The 26,566-nt window shown below is 31.7% G+C and overlaps 1 protein-coding gene across 1 annotated transcript in view; it reads left to right on the top strand.

Annotated features, from left to right (window-relative positions):
• Window positions 1-8,092: 8,092 nt before the first annotated feature.
• LOC106645753 (uncharacterized) overlaps window positions 8,093-26,566 on the top strand; it is a 424,845-nt gene continuing 406,371 nt past the window's right edge. Inside the window, exon 1 of the mRNA XM_089597564.1 lies at window positions 8,093-8,439. The gene's annotated coding sequence lies outside the window, so the exon portion shown is untranslated. The remainder of the gene's footprint in view (window positions 8,440-26,566) is intronic.

Here is a 26,566-nt window from a genome sequence, read left to right as displayed (position 1 = left end):
TAGGTGAATTAGCATTCGTGGAACTTCAAAAATAAGAGATAAATATTTTTTGCTTAAAAAAGTGTCCCACTATACCCTATTTCACCTTAGCCGTCTTTAAGAGCTGAAAAGAGAAATTTCTGACAAACAAAACGTTGCTATTGGGATTGACAACCTAGTGGTTGCGCAATCTGTTGGTGAGTTTGCAAGCAGTGAAAGAAAGCTTTTTGCTAGGCTTAACTCAATCAGTGCTCTTAAGTGTAACTAATTTATTTTTTATCAAGATTAATTAATTATTGTGAAGGTGTGCGTAACAGGTAGGTTTATTAAAAGTCTGTGAACAGCGCTGTAACATTGTTGACAAAGTAACTGACTTGCAATTTTTATTTCTCTTAAATTTTGTAATGTTCACATTTGTGTTTATGCACTCAATATAGCGACTGTGTCGTTAATTTTTAAAAATACATATATTTTTAAGTAAACAAAACTGTATTCAACAATCTACGAAATATGCAAATTTCGCAATTGTAAAAGTGAGCCTCTAAAAATTGTTGGAGAAATCAATGAGAGTGGTCAAATTTTATATGTTGTAACACGCAATATTGTAATCTTTATTAACTTACAAATTTAAATGACTTTTAAGTGATTTCTCAAAATCTCATTTTCAAATCCACCCGCGCTTGAATAGTCTCGGACGAATAAGTAGGCTTCATCACGTCATCCATCGTTTTTTAAGATAGGATTGCAAAAATAGTTTATTCTCTCTGAAAATTAATTATAATACCAGTTTTATGGTAGAGCTCCGATGGCTTAGTGGTTAGCGTGCTAGCCTCCTAGCCAGAGATACTCGAGGGGTCGTGAGTTCGAGTCCCGTCAAAAATTATCGAGATTTTTTCTCGGTCTTTTCCGATAGGATGAGTATCCAGGATACCGAAACACCACTTACACGAATTTTAAAATGAATAGTGGATTTTTTCTGGTGATGTCTGAACCCCCAGGGGCTTTCTTTGCACTGAGAAAAGTGGTGTTAAAAGAAGTATTATAAGTATACTAAAAATTACTATATTTTTCAGGAAAGCTTCGGCATACTTACCTGATGACGCAAATTATTACGTTTAGAACAATTTTTATTATGTTTTAAACAATTTTTATTATGTAGTAGCTCTACAAAAATTATTCCACAGTATGATAAAAATTACTATGTCTAACATAGTAAAAATTGTGATGGTATAATTTTTGCTATAAATCATAGTAAATTTTGTTTTTAACGTTTTACAATGTCCCACATTCAGAAGTAGAATTTGTTATGTGACATAGTAAAATTTTTCATTCTACTAAAATTGCTATTTAGTATAGTAAAAATTACTATGTTCGAAAGTAATGTTGTATGATGTCTATAGGTGTACACACCTATTGAGTGGCTCAAATTTGAGGTTATACGAACGTAAATATTAAGAAAATCAAAATTTTTGATTTATATGGTTAAAAAATTGATACGAGCTGACAATTAATTTTGAGTCGACTAACTATCCGTTGTTAACACCGTGGTCTACAGGAAACCCTTTGATTTTTTAACTTTATTGTGTGTATGATAAACTGTACACGTTCCCACATGTACCTACTTTATCTATACGCGCGTGGACATAATGTCCCGTGGTCTAGTGGTTGCGGAGCTTGATTTGAAAGCCGAAGGATGAAGGTTCAAATCCCAGTCGTTGCAGATATTTTTTAAAATAATAAAATTGTTTATTATATCAATATCAATTTGTACTCTGTAAAAAATATTTATGAACATATAATTTATATACATATATATATATATATATATATATATATATATATATTAAGTGTAAAATATATACATATATTTCAATTTTCTGATAGTATCAAGTACAGTCCCTGGGTGTATATATATAATAAATATATATATATATATATATATATATATATATATATATATATATATATATATATATATATATATATATATATATATATATATATATATATAAATTTTTCTTATTTCTGAAAAAAGCAAAAATTACTATGTTGAATAGCAAATTCTAATATAATCTGGTTTTTTATGTAGCATAGCAATTTTTTTAATATGGCGAGTATGTCTCAGCTTTCCTATAAAATATAGTAATTTTTATTATAGTTGCAACACTTTTTCTAACACCCCTTTTCTCAGTGTGCCAAGGATAGCTAACACCTGGCCAGCTCATCGGGTAAAGTCACTGTTTGTCATAAAAAAGTTAGTACAGCAAGTTAAGACGGTTTATTGAAAAAATATCTTTCCATTAAACTTGACAATAGCTGGGGTGTGCTTGAAACAATCGCTGCGCCCTGTAAATAGTACCCAGTAGGATGGATGACCGAGTCATCTGAGGGGAATTTTGGAAGGGGCCGCACGACAGATTCGCATACTTGAGGAAATTCATGGTATTTACGAAAAAAAAAGAACATAGGAGGTAAAGATGAGAGACATAAGATACTTAAAATCCCTGAAATGAGTACACGTTGGAATCATAATACTACTACCAGTTTTATGGTATTGCGTCATGCAAAAAAAAATTGGAAAAATTCTACATACCGTTTTCTAATAAATTCTATTTGTATGTGACTACTCCATAAGGTTACGTGTTAAACTGAAGTTTTTTCAACATTCAATATGTAAAAAACGATGTTGTAAAACGGTCTCAAATTTAACAGGTGACTTTCTATCATTATTACCTCGATTATTACGAATATTCTGTTGAAATTTCAGGATGATTCTACCCAAAACGCTGTGTATCATGAACGTTCTTAAATGAATTCACATAAACATTTACTTGATTTAAAAAAAACTATTGTTAATCATATAAAAAAAAAATTTATTAGTTCTATTAAATAAGCACTAACATAGAGAGTACATGCATACTTAGTTGATCAAAAAAAAAATTTGTTTTCCTTTCAAAAAGTACTGATTAACATCTGATTTTCGATATCCTGATCATACACAATTTATACTTCAACTAAGGGTTTATTAAAGCTAATGAAATATGTATTGGAATCCGTCTGAATAAATATTTTTAAGAAAAACAAAAAACTCTTTACTTCGATCGAATAAGCACTCATATTGAGAGCGCAAGCATATTTAGAGAATCAAAATAAAAATTTCTTTCCCGAGAAAAAATATCAGTCAATTTATTTCTTATATCACATTAATATTTTCTAAGATGTGATTCATCTAGTTTTTAATAATCTGAATACGCACAATTTATTACTTAACATAAAGTTGATTTAAACTAATAGAATATGTAATTTGATTTATCTGGATAAATATTTGTTCGATTGAGAGGAATTAGTTTTAAGAATACATACAAAAAAACTATGTACTGTGATCAAATAAACACCGACATGGATATTTAGTGAATTAAAATAAACATTTTTTTCACTGTTGCAAATATGAGACAGCTAATTTATTACATTAAATAAATATTTTTCAAAAGCATTTCATCAGATCTTGGATTTTCTGAACACGCAGAATTCATAATTAAGCTAAGTATGAATTCAAACTTATGAGACATGTTATCCTATTTATTTGAATAAAAATTTATTCAATTAAGAAAATTAGTTTAAAGAATACAAACAAACAAATAATTTACTTTGATCAAATAAGCACTAATGTTGAGGCTATATGCATATTTAAGTAAAACACAACTTTTTTCCTAAATCAAATATAAATGTTTTTTAATCAATCATATGGGCTGATTTTTGATGTCTTGAATACGCACAGTTTTTAGTTAACTATGCGTTTATTGAAACTAATGAAATATGTAATTCGATTTATAACAGCAAATATGAGTTTGATCAAAAAAACTATTTTTATGATTACAAACAAAAATCATTTACTCTGATCAAACAAGCACTGATTCTGAGAGTACGATTATATTTATTGAATCGAAATAAACATTTTTTCTCTATAACAAATATGAGACAACTTATTTCTTGTTTTCAATAAATATTTTTTAAGAAAGTTTATCAGCCAATTTTTTATATCTTGAATACGCACAATTTATTATGTAACTAAGAGTTTATTTAAACTAAAAAAATATATATTGGAGCTTATCTGAATTAATATTTATTTGATTTACATGAAGTATTTTTAAGGTTACAAACAAAAAATTGTTTACTTTGATTAAACAAGCACTGATATTGAGAATATACGAATGTCGAGGCGATAAAAATATATTTTTCTTTTCTTTTGACTAATACGAGATAGCTTATTTCTTGTTTTGAACTTATATTTTCTAAGAAGCATTGAAGCTTATTTTTAACATCTTAAGCACGTACGATTCTTTGTTTAACTAAGTGTTAGTTTGAGCTGATGCAAAATTTATTGCAATATGTATATTTGGATAAGTATTTGTTTGACAAAAAAAAATTACGTCTAAAGATACGAATAAGAAATTTTTTTCTCCTTGAAATATACTAGACGACTAATTCCTCGCTTCAACCAATTCCCTGTCCTTCAGTACTTGTGTTGAGTTTGCTTGTAAGAGACTAAAAATTTTAAAAAATAATGATGACCTTAGAATGATAGTGTATTAGCGTATTTATTTTGCACGCAAGAAGCTTAAGAAAATGTAATTGAAAAATAAGAAATCCTTTTGTAAATCAACCTATAGTCCTGTCGTATTCAGATGTATTTGAACAAATAATTACTGAAGAATAAAAATGTTACAATAAAATTGTCTCGAGCCTGAGACTATTAGATACAAAGGCAATGTTACACTAACATATGTTAAATCATAGATTTCTCAACTTACCCATGATCTCTTAACGTTTTCTAGATAAGTTTTTATTTAAATTCATTTAATCATTACAAGAGTTGTATTCGTTTATTTAATGAATAACTTTTACCACAGTTGATGAAAAATATCTTAAGTGCGTTTCGTAGTTATATTTTTATAGCATCGGCTTATTCCATGGTAATTTCAGATTTTCTTGTGCATTTTGCTTAAGTTATCAATAAATTAATTGGTTTAGTACGAATTTTGTAGGTAACTAAGAATGAAAGTGTAGTTCATTTCGAATCTCATGAAAAATACTGACATGCGAGCGTATCAGATCAACGTAGATATACCTCTTGGATGTCGATTTATACTCAAGTTAACAGTAATTGCAGTAATCAAATTAAATCAGATCACTGGAGATTGGCAAGTTACATTAATTTCATAAACAAAAGTGTAAACAAGGGAGCACATTGCACGACCCTAAGTTCACTGTCAAGAGATACATTTATTCATACATTGAATGAGAATGCTTGTGTTAGAGCGCAATTATTTATTCATTAAATTAATAAAAAGTGCTGATTAAATAACGCAATGTATCATTGAAGGTTGGCTACTTGATCTGTGAAAAATAAACAGTTTAACTCGAGGTTTAAGTAGTTCAATTTAATACATACTTTTGCGTGAAAATCAACATAAAAGTGCACACTTTTAAAAATACGGAAGTATCAGAAAATTGTCAATCGTCACTGCATTCTCTTCTTACTAACATTGAACTTTTACATATTAAATTAGATTTTCTCTCCACGATTTGCATGTATACATGCTTGATACCATTTACCAAGAGTATACACCTCTGTATACGTCGTTCTCCTTCTCATAAGTCCCTCCGCGTAGCATGGTCCAGATTAACCTACGCCTATACATGATACAAGTATCAAGTTGCTTTGTTTTTTTTTTTTTTATTAGGTTGAAAAGATCAACCTACTATGAGGCTCTTTGACAGTTAAGCTTGAATCAGATGGCGCCAGGGCACGTCGCGGCTGTCATGGCCGTCGCACTTACACACCGTCAAATTTATAGTTGTGTATTGTGTCCGTGAGCCTATCTGTGTGATGAGCAAAGCAGAAGACATAACCTTTGTTAATGATTGCTGTTGTTTGCAGACAATTTTTGTTTGCATTTACGTTTAAAGATAGTAGGAAAAATGAAGTGCAGTGTAATATCCTGCGATAAGAAAATGAAATTTAAATTTCCTTCTGATAGTATGATGAAAAAAAAGTGGCTCGAAGCAATTGAGAGACCAATCATTAGTAAACAAATACATAAATAGCCTTGTAAATATAACCTGAAATGTACACTTACCTGTCCACGAGTTCTGCTTTTCTTCCACTGACTCTTGCTCCTTTCCCTTTTAAAAGCTTTTTCAATTCTGAAACTTTTAAGCTCCCACATTATTCTTTCTTGTCTTCCTTATTCATTTCAAAATTTCAAATATTGCGCTTTACCACTACACTTTAATTTCCTATATACATACAATACTGAAAAGTAATGTTGTGTGAGTGAGACGGCCATGACAGCGGCGACGTGCCCTGGCGCCATCTGATTCAAGCTTGACTGTAAAAGAGCCTCACAATTGTGGTAATGAGTGTCGATGTGTACAATTCTCATTTTTTTAAGTTTAATTATGTCTGCTTAAGGTAGTAACATGGTATAGCATTGACGAGCTGCATTGGTATACAAATAAACGTTAGTGTACAGTTCAACAAGTATTGTAACATAGTATTATTGAATATTAAAATTTACGCATAATTAGATTGAAAATGTGCGTTTTCGAACTTTCAAAGACAAGTTTTAAGCTGCAAAAATCTAAATAAGTTAGGAAAAAATTGTTAAGGTATTGCCATCTCTTTTTGGCTTTCATCCTATTACAATCGTTCAACGTGTAAAAAAATTAAAAATATAATTGTACCCATAAGGCCTGTGTTATTTTTTCCCCAAGTGACTATATAGATACATCGTGAGAGTCACGTGACCTTTTGGAATCCCAATAGGCACATTCTAGACGATCGACAACTTGCGTTTCTAGATATTCTGAAGATCTTCATTCGTGCAAATGCGGGATTAAAAAAAAGTTGATTACCAACGTATACAGAAATTATGAATTAAGGTACAATACACTACCTGGCAAAATTTTAGAGTAGGCTGACGAATGTAAACGCAAGAAAATGATAAATAAAAAGTAAATTCTAAACATGTGCTCTTATGGCAACTAAGCATTTTTTTACTGAAAATTGTAACTTAGCTATTTATTTACTTTATTAAGTGAAAAACTGACATACTAAAGCTTACGCAATACTAAACATACTGCCATCTCAAAATATATATGTTCACTGACTTAATTAAAAGATATTAAAATAAACAAAGGTATAAATTTTCGTGTGCTATTTTGAAAGCATAGGCAAGCATCGACTGCTGGTATTTTAAGGTTAAGTACAAATTTCACACGAACTATTGTATCTTAGATGTCATAATCTAAAGTTTTGAATTAGAACCTAATTTGACTTAATAAACAATATTTACAAATACTCGTTTGAAATTTAATCAGTATTAATACATATCATCAACTCGATAGTCACACCTTTCATTCGGGAGTCATGAAAGAACCACCTTAAGTGTGGAAACAGTGGAAATTGGCTTGAAGCTACGAGCAAGAGTGCTACATATGATAGAGGTATGCTGTGCGCTGGAAAAAAATAGACGCGGAAATGAAGAGAAGAAAAAAAGCGAAGAGTGACGACACGGTGATGACGATGAGGCGACAATCTGTTATCAGTGAGAAGTATTGGTGAGCGCGCTTCCGTATCGTTCTATTGGTATACCTACCCTACCGTACTTTCCGAGTACACTCTTACACTCCTTATTTCTAATAACTACTTGCAAGCATAATATACAGACACAAAATGTGATCATACAGTACTCGTAGTTTGTTGTTCATTAAAAAGAGCGAAACTATCGTGCTTGCTGGGTCTGGTGTTGGTGGTAATAGTTCATAAAATAAAGAGAGTAGTGAGTATAGGATTGGGGAAGGGGAAGTGTTAATAAGTGATTAAACGCGTGCGCGAGAGAGAGAGAGAGATGTATATGAGTATGAACTATGGAGGTGGATGTATGTACTGTAGTGGGTGATATGAAAGCACGACTAAGAGAGATATTACGAAAAAGTGGAGGGGAAGCCGCAGCAAATACGATCGAGCCGAAGCTCTCTCTCTCTTTTTCTCTCTCGGTCTCGTTGTTCCAAGTCAGTTCAGTTGTAGATACAAAGAGTGACAGTCGAGGCCTACATAGAGCCGCTTAAGCTTGTCGGTATACTCCATTGTCTATACGACATTCTAAGCTACTGTCCCTCCACTAATACTATAGATGTTGCCATTCGCGTGCGGGCGGACGGACGAGACTTGATAGTAGGTACGGAGTGCCTGCGCACCACGCGTTAAATATACATATCAGCGTACGTGTATATCTAATGCGCATACACACGCGCACGCTAACATCGGTTACATGCGTCTGTTACAAGTATGTGCAGGTATGTAGATATATGTTAGTCGACGTCGACGTGTTTTGTTATATACAGCCTTCTATTCAACAATATGGCGTTCAGCAAGTCGTGGTTTTCGACAGACAGGTGATATGTCAAATAAACTCTATTATAAACTACATGTTCTGGATCCTTACTTTCCTTACGCTTCCCTCTCCCCACCCAACACACTTCCCTGTTGCCTACTACAGTAAAAAATAATTATTTCTCAATTTAAAAGTAACAAACAAGAAAGAGAAAGATACAGAGAGACGATACTGTTGTCAAGTGTCGATAGAAATAAAGGATACAAATTAGCAACATTTTGAAAAGATCAATCGAATTATGTGCATATGTGAGCGGTGCTACTGTTTTTTTATAAGAATAAAATTTGTAAGTGTGTTTACATAAATTATGTACGTGTGAGTGTGTGTGGGGGGAGGGGGGGTATGCATGAAAAAAATCATTTGTGTACATGTAAAGTGCAAATGTGGCTGTCAGTGAGAATTCCAAGAGGTAGATACCAAGTGATTTTACAGCCTTGATTGAAATATGAAGCACGTTGCAGTTTTTATTGTAGGTTGCACGTATGCAATTAAAGGAGAAACAGCAGAAAACAACAATGACCTGGACAGGGTCAAGAGATAAGGGTGCCCATACATGATGCCCATCTATCCACCCATTTGTTGCTTCAATGGAGGCTATAGGTACTGTGGCTTGCGCTCATCGTGGCGACGATGACGACGATGACGACTGTTTCGAGAAGGAGAAGAAAGATAACGCACTTACACATACACACATACATTTTTACACGTACTTTAATTCAGAGCTTGCATGCCGTTATCAATAAGACACACTTTTTTTTCTCATTATTATACCTTCCTCTTGGTATTAGAATATCCGTTAAAATTCATCATATAGCCGTGATCAACGTACCTTATTGCTCCAGCACTTACACGCATTTCAATCACTTTTTGACTCTACCGATTATTAGCAATATGTACAGCTCACAGGCACATATACACTTAGATACTTGGATTCTTTCTGTGCAAAGCTTTCGTGAAATTTTTTCGTTTTAGATCAGGCGCATACTTACTCAGACTCATGTAACTGCATGGTTAAAAAAGATTATATGGGAAGCTACACTAATCAGGCGCGTATATATGAGCGTTTTTCAAATGGTGTACTGACGAGCGTAACCAGAAACACAAGCAATCCTTCATTCGGAATATTCCTAATAAAAAGTTGCCAACAGGCTGTATTATGAATTTGCAAAAAACATATACATACTTTAGGAGAATTAAAAACTCCGGGTATAATATTGCTGTATAGTACACAAATGAATTAGCTTAATAACCAGATTTTTTTAGTCGCTCGTCGGTACACTGCTTGGAACACATCCTATACTTATCTATGAAAAAATGAAAAAAAAGAAAAACCCTGCCTGTACACAAGTACATTCGTACACGCATGCATGTTTAAGAACTTTTTAGTGTGGTTAAAAAAAGTAAACAACGTGACATCAAAACTTGACAGCGTATAATTTTCTGTAGTATACACGTCTGCAAAAAGTGAGGCGTATGGAGTACTTAAGGGAGTATCCCCCTTATACATAATAATGTCAAGATTTTTATAATATATGAAATGTAGGTAAATAATTGCAAGACAAAGCTCCAGTTAAAACTTCAAGACTTATCACAGCTTTGGAAGCGAGTTATTAACGAGAAAGTATCTTTCAGTTTAACATGGCATTAATGGGTGTACTCATTTTTTGCCTCTTCATCTGTTAATATCTCAATAAATAATGTCAAGATTAAGCTCATATTGTTTTATAAGAAGAAAAATATGTACAAGGATTATGTTAGTGTTCTTTAAATAACCATTCAGTGAATGTCAAGTTACTACTGAATGAAAAAACAAACAAAAAACTAGGTTAAAATACATATATACATGTATACAGCGCATTAAAAATTATACTGGTATTATATTTTTCTACAGCACATCTAGTAAATGAAGGGGATAATCCCTTACGGGACCTTTTTTCTTTAGGTCCGATGAAGCTTATCACTATGTATGTGCTATATAGGTGTACACACAACAAATAGTTGTGTGAAATTTGCCTCTAACGTTATTTATTTCAAAGTTGTTGTTAGCGGTGTTGTTGTTGGTGTTGCCAGAGGCGTCATTGCTTTTGTTTGCCAGATCTTTTCAGTTATTTATGCGCCGTCTTCTTCCTCAGAATTAACGCTTGAAAAATGTAACTAGAAATATAATACCTATATATGTATATGTGTGTGTGTATGTGGGTGTGTGGGCGTGGGTGTGTGTATTCAGTAAAAGAGACTTATGCAGAGTTTAAGTGCTTTAAAGATATATGTTAATAGCATGGTAAAGTTATGCAGACATCCACATGACTCTTAATGTATAACTAGTATATAACTAGTATAAGTAAAATAACAAATATCCTTTAAGCAAGCTCACTAAGTCAATTGTGTGTGTATATATATATATATATATATATATTGAACATGAGCTACAGTAATGGTGACACTGTTTTTCCACGATTTTCATGTTCAAACTATGTGTATGTGCACGCGCGCGCGCGTGTGTGAGCAAATTTTAATATGTAACTCGCGGAAAAAGGGTGTCACCCTTACTGAAGCTTGAGTTAAAAAATTTTTTTCTTATAGGACAAAATGTTACGAGTAAAATGAGCCCAGTTTGGGAAGTCTACCTCGAAAAAATGTTTTTTATCAAAATAGGAGACAAAAATGGGATATTTTTTGTAAATTTCTATGTATGTATATATAATAATTGCATATTACTTACAAAAACTGATGTCATGTTGACTAAAACCCATTTTTACAGTTGTTTTCACATAGCACACGACATTGCGAGTAAGATAAATCCCATTTCGGGGGTGTACCTCAAAAAAAATTTTGCATCAATTACATGTACATAATATATGATACGACATCGACACTGCATGAGAGGTGTTAGCTTGTGAATAAAGGTATACCTAAATCAAGTAAAATGAAATAACTGCTGATAATAGATTAGCACGAAGCTTCCGCAAAATGTATCCATTTAGTTTTTGTTAGGAAACATGTTTGATTTTTTAGTGATACTAATTATGTGTAACGCGCTTTGCGTGATATCACTTACTGTGACTACTATTATACTCAGTTTAATCATTCAATAACCGTACCGCATGTACTCCACTACAAAAGAAGGTTACGATTCAGATTATTTTTTGGTCTTCTCAAACGCATAAATAGTAGAAACACTAAAAATCTTACCATTGCAACATTTCGGTTGATGTTAACTTCTCAAATATTTTTACAAAAACAACTTATAGTTTCAATGACATATCATTACAAAAATAATTAAGGGAGAATTTTAATTTATTTTCTGTAATAAAAACTTATGCAATGAAGTATAATTAATGTAACGGACATTCGATGGTTACGTGTAATTTTATTTTTTTCCTACTTCACTCAAAAAAAGTTTTTTATCTGAATATTTTTTTAGAGATTAAACAATTAAAATAGCATAACCTGTTTTAACGAATCATACAACAAATCAGAAGACCTCAGTCACGTGACAATCAATATTTTAAGATAAAAGAAAGGCAACAACTTCAGTGTACAATATTAATTTTCTACTAGGATATAAGTATTGTAAGAAATACTAGGTATAAGAAAATGTTAAAATGAGATTTTTTGAGAATTATAGAATTGAGCTAACAATATTGAGGCACAATAAGTGGATACTAATTTCCTCGTTTTTAGTAAAGTTATGCTATTTTTAAGGCACTTATAGAGAGTTACACCTCTTGTTTGCTGAACTTAAAACCAGAGTAATCGAAGAACAGTAAACAAAATAAAAAGTAATTTTTCTCTAAAATGACAGAATGGTTTTGCAACCCCTACTCAGGTAAAACTAACGTTAATTTTTAGGCAGCAATAAAAATATGAAAACCCATTTTTAAATAATTACTTCATAAAGAGATCTTGGAAAAAATATAAGGATATATTCATGCTCCTAAGCTGCTAAACATAACCTAAGTATTGTACATCTATATGTACGGTTAATCTATACCCGATCAGAAATCTAGAGGGGCTACCTCAATAGTTCAAGAGGGCCTCGCTATAGGCTGCCTCAGTAGTACCTCAAGAGGCGCATCACGGGGTGCATTGAAGGCCCTCGCGAGGTCACCTCAATAACCTAATTTTATCACATGTAAATATTTTTTTGGAGGAGTCAAACAGAAAGACGGTGCGTTCAAAACTTATTGATGAACGGTAATTTTTTAACACGTCCAGAATATTGCAACTGTATTAGTTCTATAAATTAGTAGTAAATAAGAATTTTTTTCTAAAAATGAGTAATAAAATAAAACAGTCTTTCTTGTTTAATAAGGAAAGGGCTAAAAAATATCGCGACGCAAAGCGTACTCAACTGTATAAGAATAGTGTGATTCTGTCAGATGGCTCCGACTTAATGGATATTTCCACGCAAGATGATATTAGAGGAGCTTATTTTCTGCTACATTATTCTATAGATGTGGATTAACTTGAACGCGAATGACAAGATTTATTGACAAATAGTGACATAAATAATAGTGAAAATTTTCATAAAATTTCTGATAAACTTGAACAACAATCTTCAGTAACAGAAGGACTATGTTATAATAAAATAATTATTTTCCACCTAATATTGCTCTAGGACTGAAACACCAAATACTGACAATATTCTTGACCGTTTGTTTTTTTTGGTTATGTATACTTACAGATATTTCTCTTATGGAGGGTACCTCAGGAGGGCCACACGTCTCCCCCGTGATACTGCCTCGCCTCTAGTTGTAAATGGGGTCAGCTCGCGAGGTACTCATGAGCGCCTCATTAAGATTTCTGATCGGGTATATTGGAAAACAACTACCTTAATGGTACAATAGCTACCCTAGGTGTTAATAATGCCCTAGATTGTTATTTTTGTTGTTATTGATACTTTTCTTAAACAGTTATAATATTTAGTGATGATGAGTAAAGTAATAGTAGAAACCACTTGAGTGCCATTTAATGTCAAAGTAGTGTGATAGTAGTAATGGAAGCAAGTTTAGATACGAAAAAGAGTGGCGATTCATACTTAACAGTCGAAGCTCATGCAAAAAAAAGGAGGAACACGGGGTAAAAGTAGTTAAACGTCGATTGCACTCTACTGCTCCAGTTTGTGGGTGTACATATGTGTGTGTGAATGAGTGTGTTAAATACTATACCAACCTAGTACATACTACAAGTGTCTGCTGCTTTTGTCGTATAATAGATGCCTTCGGTTTGTTCGCTGCCGAATAAGTATTATTTGTATCAAAGATAATTGATAAGTAAAATGTATTATTTATAACAGTATTTACTTTAATTAAGGATGATTCTCTTAGTTCTTTCCATCCATACTTCGGATACGTAGGGCGTCCGCTTATAAGTGGACTAAACTTTTAATTTTATAGCATTTTTCAAACATGTGTGTAGTAACCAAATCTGAATTCTCAATCAACCAAATGAAAATGATTACATTATTTTAAACATAAAAAAAAGTTATGATTATAACAAATATATAACTATCTAATAACATTATCTGAAAAACAAAGAGACACCAACCACAGATGTAATAATAATTTGTTTTGTGGTTATGGTTCTAATTGGTAAACAAGACTTTTTTTTAATTAAATTTTTGGCTCTAGAATAACATTTTATCAACTCAAGGTGCATCTTTACCATAAGACCAACTTTTATAGAGATCTGTGTGTGGTGTATGCGAGTTTTTTTCTGAGTTAAGGGAGTTGGGTCGCTTCCGCGGGGAGGTGAATGGGAGTACGTGTATGTGCAAAAGACACCGTGATAAGGTCTGTTGTACTAACCTAGCCTAAAAACGTCCGCTGTCTCCATTACGGAAAATGCATTAGTATTAAACTCGCCAGGACTAGATAAAGTATTAATAATATGCTTCAAAAAAATTTCAGAATTTTCTTCAAGGTACCTATTTTCTTATAGTACAAATCAAACAGCATAAATACTTTTTGTATGAAAGATAACAAATAAGGAGAAATTGGTATAGTCAATCTGATCTTCTTTTGATAAAAGTGTGCTATACATTTTTGAAATTAGAGATTTTAATGGCTTAGCGTTAAAGTATAAGGTCTTATTAAGTCCTATACCAACTTTGAGATCATAATTTTAAGTAGAACGGCTTCTAGAAGTGATTTTGTGAAAAGCTATCGTGCCACGTAAAAAGTCAAGCTGACAGCAGACAGTGTACTCAGTGCGTCCTTGTCTGCCGCATAAATGTAACGTACAAGCTGGAAATCAATTTTTTTACGTTTGTGCAAATATCTCCATGACTGTCAACGCGATTTTGTTGAAACTTTGCACGTTTACGAATAAAGTTGTTATAAATAACATATCAGTGTTTCAAAAGATTCTCATCGCTGTGTCAAGAGTAATAGATATTTTTTTTACAACTTTTCTGATAACTTACATTTGAGGCCATGTTAAAGACGACGAAAAATGGAAGCTTCATGATTTTTTTTCTTGAAATCTGTTGATGTAATTGTGTTCAAATTTGGGGACTTCATCCACGCATTGTTTCTTTACAATATCTTCGTTAAGTAAATTGCAACCTAACCCCTTAAAACTCTGATCGGATCTACCCGTATACCCACTTCGTGTTTCTTGTTCCTACTTAAATAATAATAATAAATTTAAATGATTTTTTTTTTCATTATCTGATTGGTTCTTTCATCCAAATTTAATGACGAATGCGGGTTGTAAAAGATTCATTAATCACTACTACAATTATTCTTTAGTTCAACCGAATTCAATTAACATTAAGATTTCATTAAATTAGTATTGGTTAAGATAAAAGTAAAACGTAAAGTATTAATGATTATAATAACGATATGATTTATAGGTTACGTACGTAGCTCTCAGTATTATTTTAGCAAGAGAGAAAAACAGACACAAGTACTACAAAACAAAAAAATTAAAATTTAAAATACTGTTTGCTAATTAAAGAACTACTTATAGAAATATGTAGCATTAGAGAGTACTATTAATAAGTCTGTATGTTATTCCATTATATATATAATTTGTTTAGTAATAAATAATTTCATAATAGCCCTAATATTCAGTGAATACGTTTTTACAAGACAAATGTTCATAAAATATCCTTCGCTCACTAACGTGTAGGCGTTCAAGTCAATATTATTCAGAGAAACTTTAACATGATTGGCAACAATACATTAATGAGTGTGTGAACTTGATCTATTTAGTATTCCATAATTCTCAAACTTACCCAGTCGAGCTCCCACGCGACTTGATTTAATATTATATCCCATCCATAATGTATACGTTTTTAATAAGAGAATGGTTTATAAAATATTTTTTCAAAGTTAACACGTAGGCGTTAAATTTAAATGTTCTAACCAAGCTTTAATATAATTAGCAACTATTTAGAGGCCAAATGAACATAATATTTGTATCCGTTTGCTGGAGAAAATAATAAGTAAAAAAATGTAAGCAAATTTTTTTAACAGAATCGTGTGGTTACAAAGCAATAAAATATAAAAATTATGAGTGATTATAAAAATAGTGACAACAATATAGTACGCCCGAAGCGTGTCTGACATACCTTTTTCTAGAAAAATAGAGGAATGGTATCCCCAATTTAAATGTATTAAGGAGGCTTAGGCAATTTTAAATTAAATGATGATGGCTAGCTCTGAAATTCCGAGATTATGTAAATAAAATATGCCAGATTTTTTTATAAAAAAAAAATAGGTAGATCAACACATTCTTTCGAGAAAATCACTTGTAAACATTTGTCTTTTAACACATAACCTTACGGAATTCAAAATTAAATTGACTATTGTTCTGCAATAAAAAGCTGTGGTCCCAGAAGTTGAATTGGTACATATACTTTTAATTATAAAGAATCTACGGTTTAAAAAAAAAGATAGGGTCAACACGTTAAATTTTGGGAAAACAGTGAGGAAATCGTCAAACGTGAGAATTGTTTTGTTCAGGTATTGTAAGTGCACATGCGCTGTACATACTTAAACATACAAGCATAAAGATTCAAGTCCAACACAAGTATAGGTATATAATAGCAGAAGAGAGCAAAAGAGTACGGTGCTGTCAGTTTTATCGTGGCAGGGCCGTCATCTTTACACAAAGTACCTCGGGAAAATTAATAATTTTTTAAATATCTATTTTCTGGTAACTTTTCCGCGTATTATTGATATTTCGTTGACATACTTGTTTAACAAATATAATTGTGAAAAAAAGAATACAAATAATCGTTTGCATACGGAGGTCCCTCAGTAGATACGACACCAAACGCCCAAGCCTCCTTAAAAAATAGTAGTTTTTCTACCTTAAGCGTTTTTTAACCTCTAAACATTTACTGTATCCTCAAAAGAAAAAAAAGATCTCTCACCTGGTGCGCATTCAACCAGAGCAAGCACAATGAGTCTCTTAGGCTTAGTGCTCACTCTGGAGATATGGGCCACTGGGTACAAATAGTATATCATAGTATATTACGCACCTAGTGAGCGAGGTTAAAAATGTCGCAAATTTCACGTGAAATAATAACGTGAAATCTAGGACATTTCTTAACCGCCAAAAGTGGTGCGTATACTAATTTTCTGCATACCCTTGCCAAAATAACTGATGACCTGTTTTGTAGCAGGGCAGATATAAAGCATTTTCGGTGGAGATATACAGAAAAACTACTATTTCATACTATGGACGGAATGTTAAAACATTTCGGCCAAAGAGTGGGGTTTATACATATTTGTGTAAAGACTTTGCACTCATAGTAAGTAAAGGAAATTTTTTAATGCAAATTTTTTTATTGATAGAACGCCATATTCACCTTTAAAAATATTTATCTGTTTAAGCTCGATTACTCTTAAAATGAAGTTTCCTTCTAGGTTAATTATAAACAGAGTGGTATTAAAATTGTTGGCTTGATAAATTTAATTCAGTGCCCAGTGCTAGATTAGTACAAAAAAATTAGTCTTCAAAGAAAAATACTCTTGTTACCAAAAAAAAAAAAGAACAAAGAAAAACCAGTCGTGAGGGGTCTACAGACTTCTCGTCGCAACAAAGTTCTATTTGCTTCTTTGTAGACATTTGCTATTTACAGTCTTAATGTATAGGATAAAGTATAAAGTTAATGAAATAATAAAACTGATGGTAAAATATATTTATAATGTATATAATAAATAACAATAACTTGCAGGAACATTTACAAAAAAACAATACATCATTATTAAGAGTGAATTGGCCAAGTAAATTAATAATTTGAGTATGTGTCAGGTTCGAGTACAGTAATAAATTTTATTTGGTGGTTGCACATGTCCTACAAGATCAGAAAAAAATAAGAACATAAATTTTTTTCGCCCGTTGTTACTATTAGTGTGTTATAACAATTAATAATAAATTTTAAAAGATGTAAATTCTGTAGGAAACTTGATAAAGAAAAGATTGACAATTGTAGAATTATTCTACGAGAAATAGAAGTTGAGATAAAACCAAAAAACTAAATGAATACTTGGCAACTAACCATAAATTTTAATTTAATGAATCAAATCAATTATTTGGAACTGATCAGAAACTGTACACAAGACTGATCCTTGTAGGATCAGTATAGCTGGTCAGTCCCTGATCTAATCATACTGGGTGCCTTAAGATCTTTCTATTTGGGACGTTATACTTATATTACTTATGTCGATTAAAGCTATACGCATATTTATTGTGAGAATAGCAAGTAGTGCCCTCAGCTCGTGACCAGTGGTTGACCACGGGGGGACGTGAGGTTGGCATCAAATCCACATAGTTTATAGATATTTTTGAATATATTAAAAGTTAAGCATTTTGTGGTAAGACATGAAGCGTAAAAGTTATAGAAAATTTAGTTATAAGTAAGTACCTTTGTATTCCATGTAAATCAAAGCAGGCGTTTTCGTATCACAGCCGTCGAAAGTATGAAGAGCCTGAGAAAGTATGATGTATACATGGTATATAGTCTATTCCAACGGTGCGTCTGCTAGGTGTTTTGTTCTCAGCGTTGCTATATATATGGTTAAGCAGACGCAATGCACAGATCTTGCTTGAGTTTATCAAACTTTTAACGGCTGTAATAACAGAATGCTAGCACTGATTGACATGGGAGGGAAAACCACTTACTAATAATTCAATTCACTAAGTACATGTTTCACGCTTTGTACATCATCATTAAATACTTACTTTTTTATCTATTTAAAGATATCTACAAACTACGTGCATTTAATGCCCTGGTGGCCCCCCGTGTTTTACTCAATCGACACCATGGGTGCTGGTGCATATCTCCTCCAGGTATATTTTAGGAGCGAATAATTATACAGTGGCCGCTGTAAATGTGCAGGTAGTGCTGACAGTGAGCGGCATGGGGAGGATGAGCTACTGACGGATTAAAACCAAAGGAGGCCGAACAAAAGAGAGCCCTTGGGTTCTCTTCGATGCGCGTGCATGAAGAAAGAGAGAGAGAGAGAGAGATATGTACCGTAATATACATAGCTTTATACACGACTGTATTACTATAGTAAAGTAGTTGAAAGTCTTGTTTTACTTTTTTTGGTCTAGTCCCCATTCGCCCAAGACTCATAACGCGAGAAAAGGAACTTGCTTCAACTAGATTGATTGATAGTTACACGAAAACAATGAGAACTGTGAATTTAGATACTGTTTTTATCACGTATCTAACTTCATGGCTCTCATTTTTTTCGCTCAACTTTTAATCAATCTCTATTAATTATGATGTGATTTTGTCTTGAGAGTGTCAAAAATAGTTATCACTTATAAAAAAAAAATACTTACAAATTCAGCTCAAAATGCAATAAACTAAAAATGGTGTAATCAACAAAGTAGGAAACTTAATGGCATCCAAAAGCAACTCTTAAGAGGGGGTCAGAGGTCGAGGTTATATCAATCGAAAAGTCTTATACCGTTATACATTTTACTCTTTTTTTTACCTCTTACGCCTTTTTTACCTGATGGAATGGAATGGAGTTTAGCAAGTTGACTACAAAATTATCAAGAAAGGACACTGAATTTTTAGATTTATCTAATAATATACAACATCAGAGATTCATTTAAAACATAACCTCTTTGCCCGATGTTTCCTTAATGTACACTTAAATAAGCACAAATACTCGCATTTTTTCACATACGTTATATTCATAATTAAGTAAAAAATATAACTTTCGGCTGCAACCATTGTTTTTCTTTTCACTCACATCTTCTAGTTATATAACATTGTTATATATTTGCAAAAAACTTTTCAAAAATTGTTTTTATTGATTGTGCTACAAGGTCAAAAAAATTGTTCTGCTTATATTGCTTGTATATGGCTATATGTATAAATGTTTGAAATGACAAATTTTTGATCACAAAATGCATCATTTTACATAAACCAACGTTTATATATATTTTAAATATCATCACTCAGACTTTCATGTATAAAAAACGTTTAGATAGCTTTAAATTAAATTTTTTGAATCTTTTTTATGCGTTAAATTAAAATTTTTTCATGCTTAAACGTTAAGGTTTTGGAAATTTTTCGAGCTTCATTAAACGATTTGTAGGCATTTACTTTGCTACTAATTATACTTTAAGATAAGTTATTAACAATCTAATCTTGTCCATGTTGCTTCATTATATGTATTATGAAGCACGGTTTCTTCGGATGTTGGCCATTTGTGCATACTTAAAAAAATTGATCGATACTCAAAAAATTTTTCCTAAAAATCCATTGCTGTTCAATAAATTTTGATTACCAATGAAACTTTAAAAAAGTTACTTATCTACAATATATTATGAAAGATAAGAGTAGTCAACATCTTCCGGAGTAGAAGGTATTATCTCTTTAAATTACCAGAAAAAGTGATCTTTAGCAGGTACTGGTTGAATGTGACAACTGTATGCAACCCTAACATAAAAAGAGAAGTGAAAGTGAAGTTTTCTAGGCGAAGAATGCGTATTTTAGTCTTTTAAGCAAGGTAGAACTCGCCAAATAATTAAAAGTTCTTCTCACATTACTAAGTCATCAAATAAATATGTGAAAATTATTTTATCTGTAAAAAGTTATTTGCTTTGCTAGAACAGAAATAATGCATTAGTCAACTCATGAAATTAATATTAAACAAATTTTTTCAGACGCTAATGTAGGTTACGTTTGATATTGCTTATGCTTTCCTGCTACTAATACTTTTAAAAAAATTTTCTATTTTTTTGACGACGCACATTCTTGACCTTTCGAACAAAAAGTCAAGCCTAAACTTCGTGAGATAAGTTGTGAATTAAAGGAGAAAGACGAAAAGTTTGCTAGATATTAAACGAACGACGCATAGTCTAATTTCTGGTATTTCTTCCTCAAACTACAATAGATTTGACTACAATTGTTTTATGATGTAAGACGAATATGCATTATTACTTTTATTTGCGTAAAAATGACTAGAAGAACTTAAATATAGTATGGGAAATTAACGAGCTCAACATTAGTAGGACAGGAAACTGATACATCAAATGTAAACTAATCAGGGATATCCACGAAAAGTGGTGTTATATTCAGTAGTTAAAAAAGTTGTCACATATTATTGATTCTCTTAAGAATGTATAAAGCCTGATTACAGTGAGATTAATCGTGATTTGGAAACGATGGACGAAAGTCCAAATCATGCGTTCTTTATTACACACTTCATTTTTTGTCTTCCTCCTTTGATTCTAAGTCAATTCCAGCGCATTTGGGCTTGAATTATTAGTGGAAATGTTAAGAATGGGCGTCAACTCCTTTTTTCTGATGAAATATCAAGTTATTTAAAAAATATAGTTGTAAAAATATTTAAGGTGTGCAATTGTTATGGTGCCCCTACTTTTCGGGATTTTGCATGTTAAATCTAATGGAATGCAGCCATTGGCCGCCATTAGCCAATTTTCAAGACTTTTTTGTAAGAATGCGTGTTAAAAGTTACTGCTAGGGCCATTACTTCACTATCGACTTGTAGACAGTAAATAAAATCAAATTAATCTCATCGATAAGGTAGAAAAATTTCATTTTTCCTGGGCTACCCTTCAATATGTCTTGAGAGTTGCCTTCAATCAGAAATTAGAATTTTTTCTTAAGTTAGCAGTAAGTAACCAACGAGCTCTGTTAAAGGTACCTCAAAGTACTTTCTATAAATAAAAATCTGATTGGCCAGTGTTATGGAAATTTAATGAGTTATTTTTCATTATGCTGAGAGAACATTTCAGTTTTTTTCTGATATTTTGATAAAAAAATTTATAAAATATAAACGTTTTATGTTGGAAGATTAAACAAAAAGTATGTCGTATAGTACATCTTTCAGATATGATTTACCATATTTATAAAAACTATACCCAGAAACAGGAAAAAATTCAAGTAGTTTAAATAAAGAAAATTTTATTTTGAACGTAAGGAAATAAAAGTAAAAACTGGGTATAAAAGTATTAGAAATAACAATAAATTTTTAAGTCGTATTTTTTTCCAATAGACTAAGTTTTAGCAGGGGTCTGAACTCGACTTTTCAATGCCTTGCAATTCTCTGCGAGTTAGCCGATATATATATGTGATTCTGCTGTAACTTGCTCAGATCGTGTCTAGTACTCATAATCACGTGCCGTAATGAAGTCCAAAACTTTAAAAACGTCAAATTGTGTTAAATGTTGTCGACTTTACTTGACATATTATCTTATACCAATATATTGATCCCTTCGTTGAGATAATCGATCATTTAAAGTAAAACTTTCCATTCCGACCCATGTCCCCAACACAATTTCACTCATGAAAGCTTTCATCGGTATACAATGAGGCTTGTATGCCACTTTGGCGTGGTAGCATTATATACTCTAGCTAGTGGTGATGAGATTTGTACCTTAGTCACACCAAAAATTGACAAAGACAAGTGAGTTTTCACTGTATACATTTTGTCCACATTTTGGCACCATTATCGTGGTTTTAACAAAAGTTAGTTTAAACTAGTAATTTTTTGGATTGGAAATGCTAACCAATGATTATTTGAAAAGTGTACGATTTAAATAAATAAATCCTTACGACAGTATTACCTGAAGTTGTTACCTCTCGAATAGCCAAGCTCTTCTTTTTGCGTATTTCGGGCGTACAAACATTTCATTCCGTTCCGACCCCCATGGAACAACCACTCGGTATGCGTGTGCAGGTACGCAAACTACAGTTTCTTATTGCATTTGAGGCTAGTAAATGAAGTATGGGTGGACAAGTCATTGTCATACGTCTATGAGTCGTACGATCACTACAAACATTGAAAATTCCATTCCGAACTTTTCCATTCCAACCCTATACCTCACCTCAAAGTGCCGTTTTTTTCCTTTTAGAGCAATCAATCCCAGCCAAACTTTTTTTTCAACACTGTTGGGCTAAAAGACGTGACAAATGTCTTGGGGTTTCGTCCAGTTGGCCCCTTTTCGCTACATAAACGCAAAACCGGTGGTGCTGCTTCCAATGCTGGTAGCCAAGAGGTACACTCCATTAGGTGGCTTTATCTGGGCTTAAATGAAAGCAAAAACATAGTCCTTATGATTAAAATAAAAATCTTTTAATTTCATTCCCCAAATGAAAAGTTATAGTGATTTTATGAAAAATACTGAATTTTAGCCAAAATCACATTATTAGCGATATTTACGTTCTAATTGAAACAGCTGTAACTTTTGAATGGAGGCACAAAATCTAACAAAATTGTTTTTAAATCAATAGATCCTTATCCCAGCTCTTAGTTGAGCCTGGTAACAACACTTGAACTGTTGAAGGAGCTTAGTTACATGTGTTAGAACGTGACTCAATTTTTTGAAAATCGATGAAAGCTAACTTTTATAAAATTTCGTATAACTTTTGACCAGCAAATTTTATAGTTGCATCATTCTAAATATTTATTACTGATGTGTACAGTAGAAATACAATGAAAAAAGTTTATTTTAACCAACTTTTTTTTTAAAAATTTTTCAAGTTGAACTGAGCAAGTTACCGCAGAATCACCCGTATATAGGATGTACAATTCGCTAACGACTTGTAAGATATTGAAGAGTTGTAGGATCAGACCCCAGATTGAATAAATTATTATAAGTCAATAATGAGACAGTATACGAAGTGGTACTTCGAGCATGGCTTTACTAAGCAGTTTTAAGAACGGGTCATTTGTTACCAACCACACTACAACACACGTTAAAAAATACGGATGGAAGTATTTCCAATAGTTGTTATGATATTAAAATTAAATTTATATTAAGTCCCATACACTGAAAAAAAAATTTACTTGATTCAAGAAAATCTGCTAACTTGAATTCAATTTGCTCAAATCAAGAAATTAATTACTTAATCTGAGAAAATTTTTTTACTTTTAAGTGAATTTTTCTTGTAGTTAAACAATCATAAGGTTACCAAAAAAATTACATAGAAACAAGAAAGTACTCTTTAGAAAAGAAAAAATGAATTCTTGAATACAGTAAACTAATTTTCTTGATTCTAAACAAACATGTTCAATCGATATTTACTTAAAATTAGAATTTAATTTACTACATTTTAGTAAATTTTTATTAGATCATTTACTATGAATTCTTAAGGGAAATTTTAATATAAATATACTAGATTCAAGCGAATTTCATACTTGAATAGTTCCAAGTTAATATGCTCTAGAAGCAAGAGAAAGTTTTACTTGGTTAAAGTAATGTAGTATGCAATCTATATTGTACACTAAGAGAAATAAGAAAATGTTTACTTGATTAAAAAATATGTTTAACTGTTTGGAGTCAAAAAATGTACGCAAATCAATAAAATACTTCTTTACATCAAGAAAATATTTACTAGCTTCTAAAATAAGACCGGTTAACAAACATACACGAGTTTCAAGTACAATATTACTTAACGCTAATAAATTTTATACTACAATAGTTCCAAATAAATATTATCTAGAAACAAGAACGTATCCATCTTTTTTAAGATAATATAGTATGGAATCTATATTATATACTCAGGGAAATAAAAAAATGTTTACTTGATTTAAAAAATGTTTAAATGTTTGGAATAGAATGTCGATTTTATTCTATATTATCATACAACATTTGGATACGCTTTTATTTCTAGATAATATTTACTTGGGACTATTTTCGAATGAAATTTGTTAGCATTAAGTAATATTGTACTTAAAACTCGTATTTATTCGTTTACCAGTTTTATTTTAGGAGCTAGTTAATATTTTCTTGATGTAAAGAAATATTTCATTGATTTGTGTGAATTTTTTTTTAAGTTTAGTATGTAATCTGTAATATATACTCAGAGAACTAAGAATACGTTTACTTAATTTAAGAAAATATTTAACTATTTGGAATTTAAAAAAATACGATCAAATCAAAAAAAATTGTCTTACATAAAAAGAATATTAATTAGCTTCAGAAAAAACTGGTGAAAATTATTCGATTCGCGAATGGAGCACAAGCATACAACAACCTTACCCTTCGGGCGCTCAAGTTGTACTCTTTGCCATAGATAGGAGACTATTAAGTAATGGTAAACTTGGGTAAATACATTTCAGTAAACGGCTTAAGGATGGTCGGGAGAATCATTTTTGAGTGGTGAAGAAAGGGGTGTCCCCACCCATTCAACGAACTCGATATTTCGGTCACGTTTTACATTGATTAACTTTAAAATGCGCCATTATGTGCCTTGAAGATTTTCTTGTCGATTGTAAAAACAATAATTTGTTAACAGATATATATTTCTTAATCTCTGCAGTATTTTTAAACGTTTTTGTCTATATCCAAAAATAAATTGAGACTAACTCCCACAAAAAAGTATATTGAGCTTAACTTTTTGACTCTAATTTATTTCAAAAAATATACATAAAACATATTGAAAAAATTAAGTACGATCTCCGGGTGTAGTAGTTTTTCGTAAGAATTTGCTGAAATTGAAATATGTGTGAAATAAAAGTCTTATTTACATGTGTGCAAAATTTCAATAAGTGTGTCCTTACTAAATTGCGAACTATTCAGTTTTAGAGATTGTCGATTTAACAGTGCAGTATATCTATAGCCATAAGCTTGGCAAAAAAAACGCATACTTTCGAGCATAACTTAACAAATTTTCGCAGTAATTTCCCCAAAAAATTTTCTGTAATAAACAAATTCCTACGAAAAAAATGAGTTCAAGTCTAAAAGGCCTTTCCGTATTAATTATTGAGTTTCAATAATTTTAATAACACCTCATCTGGCCTCCACCGAGAGAAAAGCAGACGCCCTAAGCAACTTGGCAACACTGCAACATCCTGTTACTTACTGAGTACAGAACAGTCAGACGACGGTCACGAAAAAAAACCCAAGTCAAATTTGCCCAAGTAAACTTGCATTTAAAAGTAAATAAATAAAATAATAAATACATGCTAATAACTAAATAATTATAAGGCAAAAATCGTGTTGGTAAATTGTTTGTAGGGGTCATCAACTTCTATGATAAATCAATATGCATGTACGATTATTTCTGCTCTATTTTTAAAAATTAAATAATTTAATAGAACAGGATGCATGTAATAAAATTATCAAAATAATTTCGGTGAAATTCTTTAATTTTTAAATATTTAAGGAAAACTACAATTATCTTTAAATAATAAAATTAAAAACAAAAGTGATAGAAAAACATTATTTTATAGAATTTGTTTAAGTATTGTATTTACGCATAAATATCCAAACATCAAAAAATTTTTCACTTTTACCTTTGTTCTGGGATAGGGCGTATTTAAAACATTATTCAATTTCTTATTTTATTCGGCATTTCTGTTGTCCTATACATAACCTAATTGTAAATGTAAACACAAGCAGCAAGTCTCTATACTCGCCTCGCGGCACTTAACCCTAACGGCCAGAGTACATATATATAGTAAGATCGGTGGTGAATATGTTGCAGTGTAGCGATGAGATATAGTTCCTTCCAGATTTGGGAGTTCTCTAGGACCCAACCTCTCTGAGGTGAAAATCACTAGATCAAAAAAAATAGTACAGAACATGAGGCGCGAAATTTAAATAAGGTCCAACAACACAAGCATCTATCACCTGATGACCCAGGGTGCTTACTATCCACTCTGTCAAATAAATAA

Source organism: Copidosoma floridanum, unplaced genomic scaffold (assembly GCF_036245765.1).
Source record: "Copidosoma floridanum isolate Cflo_tuat_1 unplaced genomic scaffold, Cflo_Japanese_pri ptg000033l, whole genome shotgun sequence".
NCBI lineage: Eukaryota > Metazoa > Arthropoda > Insecta > Hymenoptera > Encyrtidae > Copidosoma > Copidosoma floridanum.
The sequence above is the reverse complement of the archived record's forward strand: the minus strand, read 5'-3'. Positions and strand labels throughout refer to the sequence as shown.